The sequence below is a fragment of the Stylophora pistillata genome, chromosome 4, assembly GCF_964205215.1.
Source record: "Stylophora pistillata chromosome 4, jaStyPist1.2, whole genome shotgun sequence".
Lineage (NCBI taxonomy): Eukaryota > Metazoa > Cnidaria > Anthozoa > Scleractinia > Pocilloporidae > Stylophora > Stylophora pistillata.
In genome coordinates this window covers 5,167,411-5,186,807 of record NC_142522.1, presented here as the reverse complement: position 1 = coordinate 5,186,807, position 19,397 = coordinate 5,167,411, and the positions used below count along the sequence as shown (strand labels likewise).

The 19,397-nt window shown below is 39.5% G+C and overlaps 1 pseudogene across 1 annotated transcript; it reads left to right on the top strand.

The window, feature by feature from the left end:
* Positions 1 to 121: 121 nt before the first annotated feature.
* Positions 122 to 18,066, top strand: LOC148732106 (uncharacterized; annotated as a pseudogene). The gene is made up of 26 exons (XR_015999775.1): positions 122 to 355; positions 687 to 795; positions 1,342 to 1,670; positions 2,252 to 2,390; positions 3,606 to 3,773; positions 4,837 to 5,071; positions 5,634 to 5,767; positions 6,009 to 6,242; positions 6,966 to 7,228; positions 7,579 to 7,687; positions 8,167 to 8,511; positions 9,473 to 9,590; positions 9,763 to 9,834; positions 9,959 to 10,030; positions 10,650 to 10,721; positions 11,030 to 11,101; positions 11,276 to 11,347; positions 12,122 to 12,193; positions 12,941 to 13,012; positions 13,150 to 13,221; positions 13,581 to 14,625; positions 14,939 to 15,141; positions 15,739 to 15,910; positions 16,642 to 16,702; positions 16,791 to 16,983; positions 17,139 to 18,066. The product of XR_015999775.1 is annotated as an uncharacterized LOC148732106 (transcript).
* Positions 18,067 to 19,397: the final 1,331 nt, after the last annotated feature.

The following is a 19,397-nucleotide window of genomic DNA, read 5'->3' as shown; positions in this document are numbered from 1 at the left end:
GGAATCTTAAAATGCAGTCCCCACTATGATTTCACGTATACTTTTTAATGTCGGCGACAAAATCATATGGTATCCAGAGCAGATCACTCCTTAACACGACGCGTATTTTTTGTCAGTAGGATACGCCTTTCTACCAGTTGGAGCATCAGAACTGCCATGTTTTCTCTCGTCTCCCATCATCAACAGCATTGCTTATGAATGGAAGTGCCTTCGTTTCTGGCACAAGGTTTCGTTAACTGTGTTATTAAACAACACAAACACGAACAAAACTCAACATCATTTCCATGCAGAAGAGGCGACCAATATGTGGCGTTACGCACAGCTTCCAATACCAGTCAATTCAACTCAAATTCAGGTAGTTAATACTCTCCTTCGCAGCGTTTTGTTAAGTCTCGCCATGCAACGTGAAGCTGGTGAAGAAACGCGTTGTTTACCCTTCTAACAACAGGTGTAACGTGAGAGAGCGCGTTACAAGTCTAGACCACACAAAGGCTGCGAAGGAGAAAAACTCTTAACGTGGTTACGATTTAATGATGTCGTGGTGTCTTCTATGACGGTGTTCTTAGACGGTGTTCCTAGAACTAGAGTGGGTTAGACTTAAACATTCCTTTTTCCCATAACACCTATCTTCTCGTGGTTGTACATGCCTGAGCTTATCATGGTTGCCTTTTTATAACCTACCATAGATTCATTCTGTTGGTGTCTGCAAATTCACTCATGGACCATTTCTGGCCATTGCTAATGTTTCTTTCACCAAAGAACCCTGCAAACTGATTCCTTGGAGTGCTGTTAAAGGTAAGGGTTACGCTAGAGGTTACGTATTCATAGAAAACTGCACTTCGTGTACTGTCACGTTCTTTTTTACGTTGCAGGCACTTGCTGTGCCCATTAACCTCACACTCCTACGACTAACTAATCAAAGTGACGCTATGGTAAACTCGTGGATATGCTGTGCAAAATTATGAATAAAATGAATGTAATTGTACTGAAAGCCAATGATCCTATTCTTCCAATTGAAGAAACATATTAAAGCCGTCAATCCCCTAATAAGAGTTAAATTTTCAAGAAATGAGCGTCATTCATTAAGGGGAATGAATATTTAGATTTTAGAGTTAGATGGCGAAAGGAGGAAGGGCATAATGTTTTGGGAACATTTGGCACGCCCAGAGCTACATTAAAATAGAGAAACTGAAACGATTTTCTTTTTTTCACCCCCATACTCGCCTCTAACCGTAGGTAAAACAGCTAAGGACGCGGAAAGTATAGGCTACGGTTTATCCTATCCTGTTCTATCTATTTTACCAATAGCTACATTACTTTTTAATCCCTAACAACCATTAGATTGTCAAAAGCCTCTTGGCATGGAGAATGGAACTATCTCCAAAAAACAAATCACTGCTTCATCACAATGGGATGCTCACCACGCCCCTTCTCAGGGCAGGTTACATTTTAAACAATCAGGCGTTAAACAGGGATCTTGGTCAGCCAGCGTAAACGACGATAACCAGTGGCTTCAAGTGGCTCTGGGAATTCGGTACATGAAGGTCACGGCTGTAGCAACGCAAGGACGGAATGCATATCCTGAGTGGGTAACGAAGTACAAGCTGCAGTATAGCGGGGATGGAATAAGCTTCCAGTATTACAAGGAACCAAAAGATATTGAAGACAAGGTGAGTTGGACTTCACACATCAAAATCATATTACTGTTGTTTTTCTCATCCAAAATAAAAAAATAAATAAATAAATAAATAAACATTTGGCTGAGGTTAGTATCCTTTGGTTTGATTATGCTTGGTGGGGTCGGCTCAGCTCGGGCTGAGTCGATTGGAGTCGCGTCGTATCGGGTCAGGCTGCGTCGCATAAAATCGAGTCGGGCGGTGCGAGATTGGGAGGGACAGGATAGAGCAGGTCGACTCGGTTCAGCCTATCTTTTTTGACCGAGTTTGATTTGATTAAGTTCGGTTCGGAACAGTTCAGGGCGGAGCAGGGCGGAGCAGGGCGGAGCAGGGCGGAGCGGGGCGAGGCTGATCAGCTTGGCTCGGTTTCGTTGGGTGTTGTTGGATTCAGTTCAGTTCAGTTGAATTTTGCTGTGTTCAGTTTTGTTCTGTTCGGCTCGTTTCGGTAAGGTTTGATCTTGTTCATTTGGTTCGATTCCGTTTTCATTTACAAAAGTTCAGGAGGGTAATATGATTTTGAAGTGAGAATAGACAAAATTTCCTTTGATCATTTCTACTACTATCTTTTCATGAAGGAATTTGATGGAAACACAAATATGGACACTGTTGTTTTTCATGAAGTTAAACCACCTATCATAGCACGTTTCATCCGCTTTCGACCAATAGCTTGGAAAGATCACATCTCCATGAGAGTGGAGCTGTATGGCTGTAAAGGTAATGTATCTGTTTCACGAATCCACACTGTCGGATATTACACCTTCCAGCGCCTAAAATAATCGTTTTTCTTTGTTTTTGGAAATATAGCGCATCAGAAAAACCCTCTCGTATTCTTTATACCCTGATTCCCTTGCCTGTATATGAGCCTTTATGCGTTGATAACAAAATAATTTGGTGATAGTGGTACCAGAATTAGTAATAGCAATAGTAGTAGCGGTAGCAGTAACAGTAGCAGTGGTAGTAGCAGTAGTAGTAGCATTGACAGTGGTTGTGGACTGGGAGTGCAACTAGTAGTAGCAGCAGCAGTGGCAGTAGCAGTAGCAGTAACAGTAGCAATGACGGTGGCAGTGGCTTTAGAAGTGGCACTGCCGTGTAGCCTCTTTCTATTCTCCAGCAAAACCTTGAGGGAACCTTCTCTCTTTTAACAAGTAACTCCCAAAATGTTTCAAATGTATTTCTCAGTAGATCTGGTATAAAAAAATTGGCTTACCAGGTGGTTTGATTTTTTTTATCATTTTCCAAAGGGTCTACAGCCATTTCGCATTTTCCGCGGCTGCCATCTTGAATAGTGTGCAGTGAGCTTTAAGCTGATGACGTGTAATGGTTTCTTGGTACTCCTGATGATACTTTATTGCTGTCTCTTGTAGAAAAATTTTATTGAATATGTCGCAGATCTTCATCATCACTTGGAGCCACAGGCACCATGAAGTGTTCGATCGGCGGTCGTCATTTTCAGAATTTTTAATCTGGCGCTTCTCTATATTCTTTATCTTCTACCTCGCTTTCCTGTCTCTCTTCGCATGAAGAATGTTCCGGCTCTTACCAATGGGGAAGAACAGTGACACATTCTCTAAAATTTTCTTTAAACGACAGCAATTTAGCATCAACATGAGTGAAAGACTACACCTTGAGTGCATTGCGCACTATTTTAGATGGCGGCCGCGGGAAATTCAAAGTTGCTGTGATACCCTTCTTTGGAAAACGATAAAAAAAAGTCAGACCGCTTGGTAAGGCAACCTCTTTATGCTAGATCTATTCAGAAGTACATTTGGAACATTTCCAGAGTTATTTGTTAAAACAGGGGAGGTTCCCTTTAAAAAACACGCGCATTTTTCTAAGGAGAGCCATTGAAAATAACCAGATAGGAAAGCAGGCTTACGTGGAAGGCTTTTATCAGTCATAGTTTAGTTGGTCCATTATCGATTCAATTAGATGACAGCCAATGTGACATATCGCAAGACTGGTGCGGATGGAAAAGTATCCATGGCTGGAAGAGTCTCAAAAACAAAGAGTTTGACTATAACCATCAGAACGACAGTGGTAATACTGCCAATCACGAACAGGGCGGTGTTAGCGACTATGTTCACTCCGCTGATTTTGGTGGGTAAAATTTTTAACGTATGACTTAAAAAATTACATTACTCTTACACTTCCATGACTTTCTTCTATATCTAAACTGGAAGTTAAAAACTATCTTTTCTAAAAAATTCTCAACTACAATTGTAATGCGCTGCCAAGTCGTTTAACACGGGGATTTCGAAAGACGAACCCAATCCCCAAATATGAAACCCAAGGGCCTAAACTGCTCTGTCACTTGATTTCCTTATTATCGGTGAGTTTGACCGTAAGATTTACAGCGATATAGTCAATTGGAAGCATATGATCTTATTAGTTTATATATTTCTGAATTCTGTTGTACTCGGCGAATATAACTACAGTTGAACATCTCGTAAGTGACCATCCGAAATGTCAAGTCTAGGTTCCTTATCTCGAGTAATTTTCATATGGTGACCGGACCCTTTCTGGCCAACGCTTATGGAAAGCTATAGGAATAACTCTTAGCGGCGTGTTCATGCAGAAAAAGCAAATAACTTAGGATCTATGGTGATTATTTTGTATCTACAGCGCGTTTGGGACAATTCTCGTGAAAAAAAACTTGGTTCGTTTGTTATTCCAGTGGTGCTGTCCAAATTTCTCCAGGAACGGAACACAAGCAAAAATTCACGTGGTAAAGCCATTTCGGGAAGCACTTCCGGGGACTCTACTTGAACGACATATGTTGAAACAGTTGATCTCCTACCCGAGGTTGAGCATCTCTAAAAGAGGCCGATTAAGAGAGGTGGTCGCTTACGAGAGTTTCCATTTATTGTGATCTGACTTGGAAACTTTTGATATTTTGAAAAAGTAATCTCTAAAGAGAGGTGTTTATAACGAGAGGCAGTCGCAAAGGGAGGTCAGACTCTAATTTTGTTTCAGCGCGCAAGCTTCTTAGGACAGTCAGGAAAATGTTTACTCGTAATCCTCACTGCTTCCCCTCTGAAATGAAAATTTATCAAATGGAGGCTAAAAATGGATCTGCCTCGTCATTGCATCCTCTATCAAAGTTTCAGATGTATATGGTTTGCTATATAATTGATAGAAAATTTTTGTGTTAACATTACAGGAATTTACGTTCCAGGAAACTACGAGATTCATTTTCCTGATATTGATCTTGGCTATGTGTCGTTCTCAGAAAGTTTATCTCTCCACAAGGGTTTTACGCTCTGCTTTTGGTTAAAGACCTCTCATGATGGTTTTTTCATCGAATATAAAGTCGCCAAGGAACGAGGCGGGTCGCTGCAACTAGGATGCTACGTCAGCAACGACATCTTTGTAATACAGATGAATAACAGGAGGAGGTAGGAGACAAAATATTGAATTCATTCATCGTTGCCTTAGTAGGCGCATAAAAAGGGAATTTAAGCAAACTGCATACGCATAAGCAAGGTCAACAAGGACGAGACAGGACCAAACTAAAAGTTTGACGAGCCGAAGTATAGCTCTGCGGGCAGTATTAAAAACTATTTGCATTTCGTGGCCACTCTCTACAGAATAACAACGTGATACCGCCAATTTTTCACGAGTCAGAAAAGTGGAACCCCGAAAGCAAATAAATCAAGTTTGTATTCCATTCTTTAATGCAGTCAGCGCTGCCATTTGCTCAAATTCAACCCAATTCATATCTTAGCTTCTCTTTTCGTTGACACCATCAGTGAGACTGCTTAAGATTCCTAATTTTTCGAGAACCAGTTTGTGTAAGAGGGTGTAAAGGAGAAGTAACAATTTCCAATGATAATACCTCCTGGAATACACTTACTACTGTAACTTAGTGAGTGGCCACATGCCACCATATGGATGAATGGATGGATTGGATGAATAGATGAAATTGAATGCCTGATTATCATTATATTTTATTCATAGCAAAATACCGATGGGCGTAGCAGATGACATGTGGCACCACGTGTGTGTATTGTGGAGTACGAGGCTCATGCAGGTGTTCAAAGACGGCGAGAGAAGATTTGGTTCATTTGAATTCCATTTTACGCCGAACGAAGGTACTCTTTGTAGGGAAACTATTTACATTTTGCTCTATGGCTTCAGCAAAAGTGTTATCTTTTATGCGTCTGGTTGATTTTGCTTTGTATTTTTCCACTGCTACTTCCTAAGACCATCTTTAACTTATCGTGATAGATGGTCGACTTTAAACGAGAACTCCGATGTAGAAGTAACTTCTGCGATCAGAAAATTTAAGTGTAGTGACAAAATTGCTTTTGTCTCTTAACCTTTTGCGCACAGGGGAAGGAACCATGACCATTGGTTTCAGAAATTCCAGCGAAAATGCGTCAATTGCTTTGGGTGTATTGAGTGGTTTCAATCTGTGGGGTCACCCAATGCCAGTCGAGGAGATACTGCGCATGTCATTTGGATGTGACAGCGAAGATGGTGACGCGAAGGCCTGGAAAACAGTCAGAAAAGGGTTGAAGAAAGAAGTAGAAGTGAAGTGGTTTCGAACCTGCAGCGATAGAGGAGGCAAGTTCATAGTCACGAGAATTTGATTGCAATCGGTCCTTCATTTATTGCTCTACAGTTTGAATATGAAAAGATCGTTTTGGCTAGTTTAAGGAAGTTTTGAAACTGAGCAGCGAAACCACAAGGAGAAAAGAGTGAAAAAAATTGTACTTTATCACCTTGCAAATCCAACTCTCGCTTTCCCGTTTTCCCGGTTACACCACACGCCTGACGTAGAGAGTTTACGCTTAGTTCATATTGGATGGTCTTCCTTAAAAACGAATAGCCGCAGAATTTGCCCAACGAGGTTCCAGTCCTTTAGCTACAGTAAAAAATCTCTACAAAACATTTATCGCGCGTGTAAATGTTCGTCTAAAGTGTGATACATGTTCATCCATTAAGAATGTCCTCCTTCTCCTTAAACAAACATGTACACATTACGCAAATTTATCTGAGTGGCTTCATCATCCAAAAAAATTTGGTTATTAATCCATGTCGGGAAGGCCTTTAACTCTACAGCTGATTGAGAGAAATTAGTGAAGGGAAGAAATCTGGAACCATGCTCCACTCTGAACCAGGAACCGCCGCATCAATGTCGTAATTTAATGAACTTTTTCTTAATTTTTTTGTTGTGTTGGTTCGCTCAAAACGTTGTTAAATGTTCCTTGTTCCTTGATAACTTCTCGATAGAGTTATCGATGATATTCGGTAAATAAAATGCTTTCAATTTTATTTCGGATCCAGGTGGACGACTTGTAGTGGATACCAACGTCACCCGCTTTACCCAGTTGGCTGTTCTCATGAGCCCGCTATACAATAGATCACATGACTGGCATAGTGAGTGCCTAAAGTTTCGTTACATGCTGCGGGGACCTGGAAAGAAGACACTTAAAATTTACCAGAAGACAAAAACCTACCGTGGAATTCCAATCTGGATTTCAGGAAGCAATACAGGCAAGAACTGGCTTTACGGACAAGTGCCTTTGAATTCTCTATCTGAGTTTCAGGTATACGTCTCGGGATATTATGTTAGGAGCATGTTCTGCTCGGAAAGGATAAAGTGTTCCCAGGTTTTAAGCACAGAAAAGTATGAGAAACATTTAACCAGTTGCCCATCACCCACAGCTTTCCATTGTATTTTGCTTTGAAGAAACCTTTCTAGCAGAACGACATTTCTCCCCGAAAAAAATTTCCCTAGCGTGGCGTAAAGTTCTTTGTTTATGGACTTTTTTCCATTTCCATGTCCACTTTTTGGAGTTTTTCGCGGATGACGAGTCACAGTGACCGACCATAAACATGATTTTCTTTTATTACATATTTTTCTTCCTTTTTTGCTATTGTCTGATACAATAAACAGGTGCTAATAGAAGGTAAAACAGAGACAAGGGAAGACTTGATAGCGTTCACGGGACTTTACATTGAGGAGGAAAACCTTTGCCAACACAAACCCTCGTCAGCTAAACAAGGTAAAATTTTTAGTAGATTCATTCATTAAGTGTACTAAACGTCAGTCACATTGTGGGGAGAACTTTTGGGAAAGGATGAAAATTGACAAAGTGCCACTTTCCTTCCTTGCCTTGCCGAATTTTTAGAGAAAAAAAAACCTACAGAGGCTGTGTTCGGCCAGAAAATAGATTAACAAGGCAACGCAAAGAGCAAAGAGAGAGAAAGTAAAAGCGTAGCAGAGTGTTCACCTGCTTACCTCCCTCCATGGTTTTCTGGGTTCGATTCCCAACCCAAGCATCACAGATGGGTTGAATTTAACGTTGGTGCTATTCTTCGCTTCGCACGTTTAAACAAAACTATGCCCAATTGTTTCTTAAATATGAGGGGTACTTTCAAGAATAGTCTGATTGGTCGCAATAGTTACATAGTTACCTTTTTTCAAGGAAAATAAAAACTCTATTCATTCTCATCAACTTATATTTCTTTTATCCTCTTTCAGCCTGTAACGAAAGATTAACCAACAAAACGGGATATTTCTTTTCTCCTTCATATCCGGGACATTCTCTTGATGACATCTTTTGCTGATGGCTCATAACCGTACCACCACGTCATATAATACGCTTAAAGTTCCAAGAATTCCGACTCAGGGATCACCCTTCTTGTGATAAATGTTTTGTGGAGGTTTTTGATGGTAGCGAAAAAACTCGACCATCTTTAGGAAAATTCTGCGGCTATTTGTTCCCCCCAGATCTCTTATCCTCCTCTAATCATTTCACAATTCTTCTGAGCTGTCAAGGAAATTTGCCTGTAGCCAGATTCAAGGCCTTGTATCGCTCTGTTCCAGGTACGTGAACATAATAATATTCTCATTATAGTGTTTTCGTCGTTATCTTGGTTGCAGTCCGCTACCTTGCTTAGTTATATAGCGTTCCAGGTTTTGAGATCTTTTATTTTTCCTCGTAAGCTGTTTTAGTTAAGTTGTTTTCTTAGGATGGCATGAATTGATATAAAAGTCAATGAACACCGCTAACGCTCTAAAAACCCTGGGGGGGGGGGGAGGGAGTCTCAGTTATTTCCAAGGTATTTAGAATAGGGTTGAAATGGTAAATTGGCCACCGTAATGATTACAAAAGCTGACGTTTTGAGCGTTAGCCCTTCGTCGGAGCGATTCGACGAAGGGCTAACGCTCGAAACGTCAGCTTTTGTAATCATTACGGTGGCCAATTTACCATTTCAACTTTGTTGATATATCCAAATTATTTCGTTACTCTCACCGACGCAGCCCCAAACAGTTTCTTTCGAAACTATCAGCCTTTATTCATTTGTATTTAGAATAGGGGGACTTTTGGGAAATAGGTTCATTATTAAGAGGGCCCTTAAAAAATCACCAAGGCGCAAAATGTGATCGATCAATTTTTTCTGAATGGTCGTGTAGATCTTATGAATACCATACACAATGTGATCCAAAAAGAGACCCGTTTAATTGGTGCAATGTGACTTTGTAAAAACTGCTGTTAAAAAAGAAAAAAGTTTGTCGGTTTGCAATAATTTCCCGCGAACATTAACAGTAGAATTCTTGGCTTGTTTCTGGGAGTCCTTTAATTTCCTTCCAAAACCGTATGGAAATTATTATCGATTTTTTTTTTCTTTTCTATCCAACGACAATGACGGACTTTCCTGCTCACGTCAGCAAGGTAAACAATCTTTCCCTCCCGTGCATGAGACCTGTTTCTTATCCTATTTCAAGTTAATTGTTTGTTGGCTTTTTAATTTTAATTGATAATAGTATTATTGTTTGATTTTAGGTTGTCCATCGAGCTGCAAATGCGAAGATTTCGGTGAAGGCAAGGACAAGAAGATTCAAGTAACTGGAATAGACTTACTCAGTGTACCAAGAAATCTTCCTCTCAATACAGGAGCTGTGTAAGCAAGAAAAACTCGGAAAAGTTCTGTTGCATTTCTAATCTTAATGTGGTGATATCATCATTTTTATTTTTATTTTTTTGTCGCTTTTCTTAGTGAGCTTTTCTGTTATTTTTCCCACATGATTACATTTTTCATTCATATTTGCTGCAAGTGTCATATTTCTTTCAAGGTTTTTCAAGAAAAATCGGATATCCCAGTTACAGCAAAAGGCCTTTTCAGATCTCGAAAAGCTGGAATATATGTGAGCATATTCCTCATACGGTGATCAAATGTTAAAACTTTCCGTTTAGATCTGTGCTAACAAAAGGTTTAATGAACCGACTGGAGAGTGAAACCAACTGATTATTTCTTTTTGGCTTTTCTAGCGACATGAGCTTCAATATTTTGCTTCGTCTCAGTGAAAACTGCTTTCAAAATGTCTCATCCGTTAAAACAATGTAAGTATAAAATTAGTCACGCCTTGAAAAGATGAATGTCTTAAATATAGAAAAGTCGAGTCTTCGAGATGAAGCGTAGTCCCCAGTTGAAAATACTCCATCCCTAGATCACTTTTTGTTTGCCTCTTTATTTGACCAGAGCTTCAAAAGACGTTATTTATTTGAATGTCTTAAATGAAAAAGTCGATTCTTCGAGATGAAGCCGGTATTTCCCAGTTGGAAATGCTTCATCCCTAGGTTATTTTTTGTTTCCCCCTTTATTTGTTGTTTTAATTTTGATTCGATATGATAATTTGGAATAGCATTCATAGAAATTGTGGAAAGGTATCCGACGAGGCTCTTGAAACTACTACACTGATAATCTGTTTCAATACTTTTCTTTACATCTTATGAAAAAATTAATAAAAAACACTGACAAAAGTTTCGTCCGTAAAATAACGAAAAAGGTTGAGTTTCGAAACTGCAATCTTATTTACGCCCTTACTGCCTTTACCTCTTTACGCAATTTCGTAACCGAATGAGGCCATAAGGGCTGCTATATGCTTTGGTTAGGAGGTGGCTCCAAGGCTAGTATCAGATTGTACTTAAACTGAATTTAAAAATGTACCTTTTTTTCCAGGCGATTGAACTCCAATTTTTTAAGATCTCTTCCCGAAGGTGTTTTTCGTGGAATTCCTAATCTACGTGTTCTGTGAGTATTTACGTGACTTATAAATCCGGCGTTCGGGGCACTTTTCTGAATGTAGATCGATTTTAATCACTTTGACTAGTTAAGGTAATGGGAGCCAGTAGGAAATCAAAGTAGATATTGTCATAAAATCTTTTATTGAGCACGAGAAAATGCGAAGGACCAAGGATTGCATGCGATTTTATCTATGTATCTTATTTGCCGAGAGGATGGCACAAATTTTCCCAACCAGTCACAGAACTTAAAGTGCGGCAATCTCGCAGTCCTCTCGATAACTTAAATTTAGTGGACATCGATGTGATTTGTTTCAGTGATTTGGGGAAAAACCTTCTACAAAGACCAATGAGAGGAGTGTTGGATGGACTATCAACTGTAGAGGTTTTGTAAGTATCATATTCTATATGAATTCTACAGTTCTTATTTTTTGACATGAGGCTTCAACCTCGTTCCCAGGGCCTCCCCTCTTTGAAAAGAAAAGTGCCCTGGGAACGAGGTTGATGAAGCTTTTTAACTGCAACAAGAGACAGCCTTGATCAAACCTTTTTATTCATTTACAGGGGCTTGCGTTCAAACGAGATTGAGCGGCTGGAATATGGCGTTTTTGAAAACAAGAGTAATATGACCCATTTGTAAGTTTATTTTTCCTTCATTTATTGGGATTGTTTGGTTTTTGGCTACTAGTAATAATAATAGTAATAATTACGATCGTTTATTCAACCTTTTTACAGCATACACTGAATTGCAAGACGGGTCATTAATTACAAATACTTCTATGTTACACCTAAATATAACTATTATAAAAATCAATTAAATGTAAATATTGAATACTATGTAAATATTAAATACTATGAGTATTAAGACGAATCGTAATTCGGTATTTTAAACGTGGTTCTGGTATTTGAAGGTGAAAAAATTTCCGAATCTATTAGATCTTGGAGAGGCAGGTACAGACACAGTTTCTCCTGTCCTGAGGGCATATGGTCTTGTGAATGCAAAACGAGGCACTAACTTTCGTAGTAGGTCGGAAGAAGAGTAACTTCGCTTGAGGAATGTTATGCACGCATCCTCCTTCCTCTGGCGCAGAAAAATTAAGCCTGATTTCTTAAGCGCGTCCTCATAACTCAAAGACGGAAAGATAATTTTTAGTGCCCCTTTTGTACCGATTCAATGTGATCACTTAAGTATTGCGTGAGGCCAGCCCAGCTTCACAGGGATACAACTTGCTATGAATAATCAGCTCTCTGTTGTGACCTGCTTCGAGTTTTCCTGTTCAATGAAATATAGATTATGAGATTAAAAACTATCTAGGGATTTTTTCTTTTTCGAGCGTGGTCACTGATTAAAAAAAGCGTTTCCTCTGTCGAATTTAATCGTTACTTTTGGAATTGCTTATTTTCAATTAGATACCTCCAGGATAACGAACTAATAACACTACCAGAGGGCCTGTTTGAAGATCTTTCACAGCTGAAAGTACTGTAAGTGTTTCCATCCAAGTGGTAGTTTTCAGTGAAGAAAGAAACGAGTAATGTTGAAAGTAGGAATAATTGCCTGCTGTAAGGAGCCTTTTTTCACATTCCTAGTAAATAATTTTCCCGAAAGGCTATTGTTTTTTCTTGCTATGTTTACGCTCGATAATGAGAGATCCGTTCTCCCGTTGTTGAGTGTCAACAATTCTGAAATTCAAACAGGGAAAATGTCAGAAAAAGAAACAGATTTCACTGTTTTTTCTCCTTTTCCAAGATCTGGACCGCTATGCCATAGATTCAAATTTTAAAAAAATTGCTTTGCACCCTTCAAGTTTCCGGGTTTTCCTAAAACGGGCACTGCTTTAGGAAAATCTGTCGCCGGATTAAATGCTCTCGGCCATTGTCAGTCAGTATGAAGTTCCCCTTTCTAGTTTCCCTATATTTCCATGTAGGCTAATTGACAGAGTTTGACGTTAGATCAAGCTAACATTCTTTAGCGGATAGTAATGTACATTCCTGCCTCTGAAATACATTATTTTGCATGGATACTCGTGGAAGAATTTGCAGATCAACCCTGACGCAATTCTCATCTCAACTTGAATCTCCACAGATTCAATCTGTGCTCAGTATATTACGTTTTTCTAAATAGCTCAGCCAGTTGCAATAGAGAACCCAAGCGAGAACCATTTGGATCCTTATCAATGTTAGGAAATTAATTTTCAACTTTACTATTATCCTTATCGAGCTTTTCCTTAGAGACCTTAGTGGTAACAAGCTGACAACAGTCTCAAAGGGAACTTTTAAAGGACTCAAGTTACTGGAATACTTGTAAGTTGACCGTTTATCAATTGCTATACTCTTTAACAAAAAGTTTGGTGGTAAGCTCTGAAACTGTCTCAAATCCAATCTTTGATATGATAAAACTGTTCATCTTTACATTTATTCCTTTCACTCTATTACTACAGATATCTCAACGATAACAAACTATCCGATGTACCTTCCGATGCTTTCAGTGAACTGAAAAACATGAAGTATTTGTGAGTATCCTTTACTCCAAGTGTGTTCAAAGCTGCCTGGCGCACTAGCTTGTTTTACTTCACTGCGTGCTTTCCAATATTGGCTTTTCAATATTGGCTAGTGTTGGCCGATATTGGCCAACCAGATCTAAAGGAAATACCGAAAGAAGCCTTGGGAAATAAGATAAACACACGGAAATCGGTGTCAATTACCAAAAATTTGAATTTGAGTGGTTGAGAATGAGGTGCAAACTTTCTTAAACAATGTAAGACAAATCCAGTGTTATCTCGAATTGCTTTCCACACTTAATCAGAATTGCTCCAGGGGAAGTGTTAGGCAGCATTGTTAATTGTACTTACCATGAACTATTTTCGTTTAGGAAACTCGACCGCTTCATCTTGTGCTGCTACGCTAAGAAAACAATCGCAGGAGTTGACTGCAATTCTCCAGTCGATGAATTTTCCAGCTGCGACGACCTCATGAAAAACAAGCCGGTTCAGGTCTGTATCTGGATTCTTGGAATCCTCGCCTTACTAGGCAACCTCCTTGTCATTATATGGCGCACCATTGATAAAGAGGAAAACAGGATTCAGTCCTGTTTGCTGACTAATCTGGCCGTAGCTGATCTGTTAATGGGCGTGTATCTATTAACAATCGCTATTGTGGACTTGAGATGGCAAGGGGAATACTTCAAACATGACATCAAATGGAGATCGGGTATGCGTTGTCAAATTGTTGGAGCTCTTTCGATGCTCTCAAGTGAAGTGTCTGTCCTGATTCTCACCATTATAACCACAGACCGACTAATTTGTATCGTCTTCCCATTCAAGTTCAAGCGCCTTACTTACAAAGCGGCCGTCCTTTCCTGCATGGGTGTTTGGATATTTGGCGTGGTCATATCTTTGATTCCTATCACCGGAATAAACTACTTTTACGATGAAAGTGGGGATTTCGGTTTTACAGTCGCTCTGCCGTTTGCCTTCCTCTTCAGCTTTCGGAGGGTACACCGGCTGGCTGGGAATACTCCGTGACAATCTTTGTTGGCCTGAACTTCATTTCGTTCACTTTTATCCTCGTAGCGTATATTTCGATGTTTTGGACGGTAAAGCGTGCTGCACGTGCAGCGCGATCGACGAATTTCAAAAACGAATCTGCCATGGCTAAAAGACTTGTTTTCATTGTGATGACAGACTTCTGCTGCTGGGTGCCAATCATCATAATCGATGTTTTATCTCTAACTGGAAATTTTGAGGATCCGAACAAAATCGCTTACGTGTGGATTGCAGTATTTGTTCTTCCGCTAAACTCTTCTCTGAATCCAATCCTGTACACGTTTTCCACCCAGCGAACAAAACGTAGCTTAACGAAAAAAAAAAAAAATGTCACTGGTATGGTCATGAAGACATTAAACTACCGTATGCCAAGTGAGTAATGACAATCATCAGTAAAAGAAATACACATTTAAGGTAACCTTAGGCTTTTCCAGGCGCCTAAATGGTGGGGATGAGCCACGCCGAATCGTCATTACTTATCTCTCTGTCGGTTACAAATGAAAGAGAAAGAACAACCATTTGAGTGGAAATGGGCGATCTTTTCAAAAATTTGGTGTCAGACAGGTAGGAAAAACAAGTACACCTATGACAAATGGTGTGTCTGGACCCCTTCACCCCCCCCCCCCCCCTCCACACCCTTCTCCTGGGTCCTTGTATTTGATAAAGGTTTTCTTTTTCATTTAAGGTCGAAAGCAGACAGTCGATTGGTTGAAAACATCTGATGATGCGACTCTGGTTTCCAATGTCATTGCATATTCCAGTCCACTGCCATCACGAGTGGTAGAAAAACATGAACGAGACCATGGTAAACATACGAAGCACGTTAAACTGAAGCTGATTGAAGAAGTGGATATTCTGCAAGACGACACCGCTGGAAAAGCTAGCACTGTAAGTGTGTGAAAACGTTTTATCAAAAGAACATTCTTACGCTCTTGACCCACCTGACTAGAGACTTTCGATATCGCTGATCCAAGCAGTATGTGATACGCGTGTCACATATCAGTTTCTGCGTCGGAACGCCAAAACCGCGAAGGTCTGTGGCTCGATTCATCGTTGGCATTCAGAATTTTTCTTTTCACACACCCACGACAAGACAAGTAATTTCTTGCTCTAAACTTCGATTTTTTTTGGGGTAGATTAATTGAGCTGTACAAGGGTCTTTAAGGTGGTCTGTCAAACAGTCTCCCTGTCACTCAGCTGGTAAGAGCACTGGACTCCAGGTAGAGAGGTCTAGACTCGAGACTGACCGGGTCTCTGTGACGTGTGCTCGGGAAAGAAACCGGACTATCGTTTCCAATTCCTCTCTCTAGCAGGAGAATAAATAAGTACCAGCGAACTGACAGAGACTAGACTTGACTTTAACACTTTATGGTGAGCAAGGAAAGGAAGGTTTTTTTTTTTTTTTTTTGGAATGAATCAAGGAGGACTGGCAAAACTCACGGTCGCATAAGATTAAGTCGTCCTAACGAATCTTTGCCGTCACAGGGTTACGCTGTAGCATGGTCAGAGGAAGGAGACATTTTAAGCATGGTGTTACTGAAACACTTCGCAAAAGAACACAAACAAGACTGGATTCGAGAAGTTGATGTGGCAAAACGCTTATGTAGTGAGAGAGAAGAGTTTCCTGTCCTTCTCAATTACCGTTGGCATTCTAAAGGCGAGTAAATGGACGATGCTTTATATTTTGTCCTCTAAACGGAAGCATATTCTGTTAGCATTTTTAATTGTTCAACAGCAGAAAATTTCTGGAAAAATTAAATTTTTCAAGAAATCGGACGCAATTACCGGCCAATTTCCTGTTAAGCCTGTTACGCTTCATTTTAAAACGTATTCAATAAATGAAAACTTCTCATCAACCGAGCCCGAGGTCCGTACTGCAAGTTACGTGACCGAGGTTCCTTAACAGTTTGGACTAAGAAAACGAGGTCAGACAGATAATCATATTTCTGGGCACAAATTATGGAGAAATTTTCAATTTTAAATAAAATTTGGAATTTAACAGACGATACAGGAAAATACCGCCCGCTAAATTGACCAATCATAGTGCACGCACGAAGTGAGCGATATGATGATATATAGTAGCTGCCATTATTTTATGCAGAGAAAGCATTAGCTCCTTTCACCCAGGTTTCCTTAAGGGAGGATAAAAATGAAATTAAACGATTCAAAATGGATGTAAAAGAAGTATCCAAGATAATTCCTAATATTAGAGCTTGTTTTTTTTACAGAGTTTCCCTGACTATTCAAATAAAGCTGTTTTCCAGCCATAGAGGGTTCCTTCGATCAGCTCGTTTAGGAATTTTAGTCAGTTATTTTGCTCTCTTTCATAAATATTTCTTCAGTGCTCATTGTTTGCATTAAAAGCAAGTCCCCGATCTCTCTCTGCAGCCCGTGACCATAGCATCGAGCACGGCAAAGTGAAGATCCGCGAGTTACAGTCGAATAGTTTGTAAGTATACAATGTTTTCATCTGAAGAGGAAATTTTAAAAGAAAACTGAGCTTTTATTTTTTACTAATTTCTTTCCTTTTGCTTCAGACTTATTTGCTACGATTTTGTGTCGAGTTCGACATTGCAAAATTTTCTTTGCGATAAAGGAACTGTCATCAACTTTGATGTGGTTTGTGCTATAGCCTGTGACGTCATCGGCGCTATAGAACGACTACAGGAACTTGGGATGGTTCATAACAACGTCACAACAAGCAACATTTTCATTGGTCACTGCCTAAGGGTAAATAAAGTTTCTGCTTTTTTGTGATCAACAAAATTGTGTTGGATACTGGGAAATATTGGGCTCGCGGTCACGAAGTACAGATCTCGAGCCAAATATTTTTCCATCCAACCTTCAACCATAATCAACGAATGTATATTATGGTTTATTTTCAGCTTCCTCCAGTGAGAGCAGTCTTGGGTGGACTATCTCGAGTGTCTAAGGAGAATGAACCAGCTTCATCTACAAGCTCGGGAGCTGATGAGCACAGTGATCACGGCAACGATATTGAGCAGTTCGGACAGTTGATAGCTACCTTATTAGGACACTGTCATGGGTCCAGTGAATACGTCCAGGCAAGGTTATCATTTGACAGCTCGATAACGAAACGCTGATCAGTAAATGAGCCGACGATCCTCTTCTCTCTCCTTTACTTATGACCAATGCACGCAGTAACTGAAATGGCAGATTTGAAGAGATTTCGTCAATCCAAGTGAATATTTGATGATGTTGGCGGAAGTTAGCTAAATTCGTCAAATTAATTTGTTTCTGATACCAAACGCTGTATTTTAGTGCTCGATGACATGTTCTCCCTATCAGAAAAGTATCACGAAGGGTAATTGTATATTTTTTAAAAAAACCTTAAGCCCGCCTCCTATTTGTCAGTGAATCAACCTTGGCCAATTTTTTGCCGTTTTGCCTTTTAATTTTGCGATATAATAGCATCACATTATCGATTGCACTTCGCTGCATTCCATTACAACGCAGAACACGTTTCATTGCATTCCAATAATTCATTGCATACTGATATGCTGTTCTGCATTACGCCAAACTATATTGTGTTACACTGTCATACACAATACATCGCGTTGCAATGTATCGCATTACAAATAGCAGACTACAGAATGCAATGTTGTTCTCGGCCCTACGTTTCTTTAATCCAGCAGAGTATCTATACCATGGCCCGACAAGCGTTTGGAATTGAATATTAAAACATTGCGCGATTCAAAGCCACATAGCCATTACAGTTTTTGTTTCTTCAAGCTGAAAGAACTAGGTTTTTTTCTTCTAACTTAAAATTGGTTTCTCTGCAGTTGCATGAAATCATGAACCTGTGCTTTAAAGAAACGGCAGAAAACAGACCTAAAGCGTCTTATATCCGGGAGTTGTTAGAAGAGCTTCGGTACTGTGTTGGAGTCTGGGATACATATCTATAAATGGAAAGAGCTTGGTACAGCATTGCTTTACTGATTACAACTATTATCTTCGGACGGACAGTTCTTGTATTATTACGTTGTAAATATAAACTAACTATACTGGATGTTCATTGAATTAAAGCTTATTTCAATAAATTATCTATATGATATTGAGTCCATCATTTGCAATACTGACAATACTTGTATTATTTCGATATAATTATTTACCCATTTGGCAGGAAGTTCAAAATATTGGAGCTGATTTGAATAACCTTTATCTATATCTTTCTTGTGTCCTTCATAGACGTGTGTTATCAACGGTTTACTTGCAGGATGCATCATAAGCCTGGAATTCACAGAAAGTATTAACTAGATTTGTATAGTAGTATACAAAGTATATCATTACAAAGTACACAAGTATGATAGCAGAACAAATCAGACGACACGAGTCTTATTACCAATTAATCATAAATATTACAATTTCCGGGAAAAGGAGAATAGCCAAGATATGAAAGAAAGGGAAAATTTTCATTAAAAGATTGACAAAGGAGGCGTATATTTTTTAATGTTGATTTAAACTACAGCATTGGATGCGATTGTCTTATTGAACTGTCCAATAAAAAGCAGTCCGATAACAACTTGGCAAGTAAAATAGTGGAAAATAGGAATGTTTTGAGCCAATTACAATCATGGAAATCGTAATTTTCATGACTGAAAAAGAAATCAGTTCACATAAAACCAAGCATATTACAGGGTTGACACTTTGATAGGAATCTATGGAAACAATTTACACGGAGTTCTCGAGTTTGGTTATTAAACTTTTTAGTTATCATTCAATGTCTTTGCGGATTATTCCAAGAGCTTATTAGTTTGAATTAAAAATAGCCTGAGGATCAGCCTCTCTCAAGGGGAGGCGGGGGAGGGGAAGGGAGGAGAGCCTGACACAAATGTATATCGAGAGCCATTCCGCCCCCTTGTAATTCGTGACGCGTGGCAAAACCTTTCAGCCAGTCAAAACCTCTTCCAGTTTGCCTGATATTCGAGATGTGGGGTCATATGTCAACTGTCCTCTAGAGTTTAAACACTCGCACAAACGAACGTAAACACAAATCGATTCGGACTAACCAAGTCTCAACAGTATGTGCTTCATCGACTACCAAGACCGACACATCCATCAATTTGTTTTCTTCGGATAACCACTGCTCAGCACTACCAGAGATTATTTCTGCATTCGCTAAG